This window comes from Portunus trituberculatus, chromosome 8, assembly GCF_017591435.1.
Source record: "Portunus trituberculatus isolate SZX2019 chromosome 8, ASM1759143v1, whole genome shotgun sequence".
NCBI classification, from domain to species: domain Eukaryota; kingdom Metazoa; phylum Arthropoda; class Malacostraca; order Decapoda; family Portunidae; genus Portunus; species Portunus trituberculatus.
This window is the reverse complement of record NC_059262.1, coordinates 1,992,501-1,997,500: the sequence shown is the minus strand read 5'-3', so window position 1 is coordinate 1,997,500 and position 5,000 is coordinate 1,992,501. Positions and strand designations below refer to the sequence as shown.

General features: G+C 42.8%; 1 protein-coding gene across 1 annotated transcript in view; it reads right to left on the bottom strand.

Annotated features, from left to right (window-relative positions):
- The window catches only part of LOC123500775 (potassium channel subfamily K member 5-like), a 49,037-nt gene that overhangs the window by 33,214 nt on the left and 10,823 nt on the right, over positions 1-5,000 (bottom strand).

The following is a 5,000-nucleotide window of genomic DNA, read 5'->3' as shown; positions in this document are numbered from 1 at the left end:
TCCCAGTACTGAAGGGGTTAAAATAGTGAAGACTGTGGCCATTAATCTTGAGACCTCCATAGATCTTTCCTAATGTCAATAAAATGGTCTAATGGTACACAAATCTCAAGGTAAAAATGCGTCCCAGTACTGAAGGGGTTAAAATAATGAAGACTGTGGCCATTAATCTTCTGACCTCCATAGACCCTTCCTAATGTCAATAAAATGGTCTAATGGTGCACAAATCTCAAGGTAAAAATGCGTCCCAGTACTGAAGGGGTTAACTTCCTTTTCTGTTGCATTAAGAGTTTGTGGCATTAAATTGTCTGGTGTTGCAGTGAAAGTATCAGTGTTTCTTTGCTTTGATTCAGTTTATGTTGTGTTATATTTTTTGTAGTTGTATTCAGTCTATTTGGTATAAAACTGTATTTTTTCTCTATCTATCTATCTATCTATCTATCTATCTATCTATCTGTCTATTTATCTATCTCTATCTATCTATCTCTGTCTCTCTGTCTCTCTCTCTCTTTGTCTGTGTGTGTCTTTCTGTCTCTCTATCTCCCTCTCTCTCTCTCTCTGTCTTTGTATATCTCTCTCTTTGTCATTGTGTGTCTGTATGTCTCTCTCTCTCTCTCTCTCTCTCTCTCTCTCTCTCTCTCTCTCTCTCTCTCTCTCTCTCTCTCTCTCTCTCTCTCTCTCTCTCTCTCTCTCTCTCTCTCTCTCTCTCTCTCTCTCTCTCTCTCTGTCTTTGAGAATCAGACACCTACTTAAGTCATATTGTTCTTTATGAAGCCTGAAGAGAACCAATAAGTGTCACAGGCTGTAAATCTCTATCTTCTCTCTCTCTCTCTCTCTCTCTCTCTCTCTCTCTCTCTCTCTCTCTCTCTCTCTCTCTTATCTTTATTCTTGATTTTTTTCTATATTTAACTAAATTCTCTCACATTGTTCTGTTATTTTTATCTCTCTCTCTCTCTCTCTCTCTCTCTCTTTCTTTCTTTCTTTCTCTTTTTCTGTTTATCTTTCGTTAATTTTTCTTGTTTTTTTTTTTAATTCTCTTTTCGTCTTGTCATTGTGTGTGTGTGTGTGTGTGTGTGTGTGTGTGTGTGTGTGTGTGTGTGTGTGTGTGTGTGTGTGAATCGACGTATCTATATTTCGTACCTATTTTCCCCTCTTCTATCTACCTTTTTCCCCTTTTTTCCCCCCTTTTTTCCCCTCTATTCTACCTTCTTTTATTTTCCTTTTCTTCCTTTCCTCCATCCTTCTTCATCTTTTTTCCCATTTTCTTTCTTTTTCCTCTCTTTTCTTTTTTCCTTCGTTTTCATGTCATTTTTTCCTCTTTTCCTTCCTTCCTTCTTTTTATCCTTCATTTTTTCCTTCTCCTGTCTTTCCTTCCCATCTTTATCACTCTTCGTCTTTGTCACAGCTTTGTCGGGCATTGTAAGAGAGAGAGAGAGAGAGAGAGAGAGAGAGAGAGAGAGAATATATACGATGATTTTAACTTTTCTTTCACCTGAGAGAGAGAGAGAGAGAGAGAGAGAGAGAGAGAGAGAGAGAGAGAGAGAGAGAATGAGGTACCTGCAAGATTATGTAAGAGGTACAGGTAAACGCTCTCTCTCTCTCTCTCTCTCTCTCTCTCTCTCTCTCTCTCTCTCTCTCTCTCTCTCTCTCTCTCTCTCTCTCTCCTTGACTTTATCCTCTCTCTTTCCTTCCAGCATCTCTTCCTCAGTTTCCTCTCCTCCTCCTCCTCCTCCTCCTCCTCCTCCTCCTCCTCCTCCTCCTCCTCCTCCTCCTCCTCCTACTCCTCCTCCATCTGTCCTAGGGGTGAATTCTCTGGAGAGTGGAGGGAAGTGGAGGGAAAGTGGAGGAAAGGGGAGAGGTTGCAGCCATGAATCAGCTGTTTTGAAGGGCATGTGTGTGTGTGTGTGTGTGTGTGTGTGTGTGTGTGTGTGTGTGTGTGTGTGTGTGTGTGTGTGTGTGTGTGGCGACGATAGATTAAACAGTTGTGTTGTTGTATTAGTAGTGGTGGTGGTGGTGGTGGTGTAGTAGTAGTAGTAGTAGTAGTAGTAGTAGTAGTGGTTTTACTGTTAACATCGTCTTTGTTCAAGTACTGAGAGAGAGAGAGAGAGAGAGAGAGAGAGAATGACGAAACGAAATACTTAATACAAAAAAGAAAGAAATCACACACACACACACACACACACACACACACACACACACACACACACACACACACACACACACACACACACACACACACACACACACACACACACACACACGTCTTGCATTGTACAGTGAAGCAAACTTGTGTCTTATCATAGAGAGGAGAGAGGAGAGAGGGGAGAGGAGGAGGAAGAGGAGAGGGGGAAGGGGGAGTTCTGCATTGCTTCTGTCATGAGGTAAAGGGGGTGGGGGAGGGAGGGGAGGTTAGTATACTGGTGTTGTTGTTGTTGTTGTTGTTGTTGTTGTTGTTGTTGTTGTTTTCTCTTCTCACACCCTTTGTCTCTGTTCTTTGGTGGTGGTGGTGGTGGTGGGACTATTTGGGTGGGTGGGTCTCTCTCTCTCTCTCTCTCTCTCTCTCTCTCTCTCTCTCTCTCTCTCTCTCTCTCTCTCTCTCTCTAAAAGTCGTAAATATAACGTAAAAAGTGAAGGTCGTGAACAAAATAGGTCGTGAACAGAGAAGGTCGTGGTTCTATCCTGCACTGAGAGAGAGAGAGAGAGAGAGAGAGAGAGAGAGAGAGAGAGAGAGATCATGTCTTTCCTTCCTTCCTTCTTTCTTTCCTTCTATCTTTCCTTCTTGCTAAATTACTGTTCAGAGAGAGAGAGAGAGAGAGAGAGAGAGAGAGAGAGATAGTGACTCTTTGTGCTTCTCTCAGTAATTTCATAGTTTTCTTTAACCCTTTCGACAATTGCATCGTTTGAAATCAGTTTTAGTTTAGTTTATGATACACAAATCACATGTGTCATAATGTGTCTCTGTAAGGGTGTGTTAGTATATGTAACTCCTGGGGGTGGGGTTATATACAACTTCCTATTACTGTTGTTATTATCATTATTTTCCTTATTTCTATCTCCCTTTCCTTCCTGGTTCATATTAACTCATTCTCTCCCATTTGATATGTTTTTCCTTAACCCTTTCAGTACCATGACGCGTTTTTTTATTCATTCTTACTATTTGGTGATTTAATATAGATTCAGAAACTCATGTGGGGGATTAAAATAGTGAGGACTGTGGCCATTAATCTGCTGACTTCCATAGACCCTTGCTAACGTCAATAAAATGGTCTAATGGTACGCAAATCTCTAGGTAAAAATGCGTCCCAGTACTGAAGGGGTTGAAATAGTGAAGTCTTAGGCCATTAATCTTCTGACCTCCATTGATCCTTCCTAATGTCAGTAAAATGGTCTAATGGTGTACAAATCTCAAGGTACTAAAGGGGTTAATCACAAACCTCTTTGAGAATGTTTTATTTAGTTTTGTATTCGTAAGCAAACATTTTGTGTGTCTACTCTAAAGGGGCTCCCGGGTCTCAGTCAGAATGGTGCACCCCTCCCACATTGTTAACTCCCTCCTCCCTTGCCTACCCACCCACCCACACACACAACACACACACATCCCACCCTTCCCACACTACTATAGTCTAAATCGGCTCCGGGGTGAGTCCGAAAGGTGCCCCAGGGAATGCGTGGCTGTCAGATCTTGAGGCAAACCGTGAGCTGTCCTTGTAATAAGTGCGTTGATCAACAGAAAAGTATTATTCACATCAAATCAGTCACGTTCTCAATACGCTGCAATGTGTTTTAAATCCAAGAGTTATTTTAGAGTAGACAGACTGTAGCTACAAATTCCAGACTCTATCTCTCACATCTCTTTCTCTCGTGTAGGTGCTTCGAAGATGTGACTCAGTGCTGTAGTGGTGTGAAGCTTTGCATGGCGCACTGAAAGGGTTAAGGGAATTTGCAGTCTATTAATTAATTTTGTATTTGATTTTTCTTGAGGTGTCTGAGTGTAAGGAAGACGAGAATTATGACGAATACTAAAGTTAGGTTAGGTTAAATTAGGAAAGTCATATTCTAGGTTAGGTGAGGTTAAGGTTAGGTTAGGTTAGGTTAAGTTAGGCTGGGATAATTTTGACCGAGTTTAGTTAAGTTTGGTGAAAATTGGATAGGTATATTCTATTTTAGGTTAGGTTGGGTTGGGTTAGGTTGGGTTGGGTTGGGTTGGGTTGGGTTGGGTTGGGTTGGGAGTTTGTAGGAAGGGGGAGGTGGGGAGATGGGGAGGTGATGAGGAGGTTCATGAAAGTGTAGAGTTATTTAGTTCATTCACCCCCAACTGTTACTAACCCCACCCCTCCTCCCCACCTCCCCACCTCCCCAATACACCCATCCCCAACCACACCTTGCCTATAAATGTGTGTGTGTGTGTGTGTGTGTGTGTGTGTGTGTGTGTTCGTAATCGAGACACATATAGAATTTCCTACACACACACACACACACACACACACACACACACACACACACACACACACTCCCTGCACGGTGATTGGCTCCTATTAGTGACGTCATTCAATTCCAGCTTCCCTATTGGTCCAAATTTGCCCTCTGCGATAAATAGGTCTACTGGATTGGCTGGCTGGCTGGGGATAGGCGTTTTGTAATTGGGAGATGTCTTCCTGTGTACTTCTCCTCCTCCTCCTCCTCCTCCTCCTCCTCCTCCTCCTCCTCCTGGTCTTGTGTTTTACTCCTCTTCCTTCTTCCTTCCTTTCCTTTTTTGTCTCTTATTTAGTTCAGGGTATTTCTCTCTCTCTCTCTCTCTCTCTCTCTCTCTCTCTCTCTCTCTCTCTCTCTCTCTCTCTCTCTCTCTCAACAGGTGAGGGTGGGCCAGGTGTGGCGGACAGGTAGATTGACCTTGAAAGTGACCCGTTCAAGGTTACTACTGATCACAGACACACACACCCTCCTCTCTCTCTCTCTCTCTCTCTCTCTCTCTCTCTCTCTCTCTCTCTCTCTCTCTCTCTCTC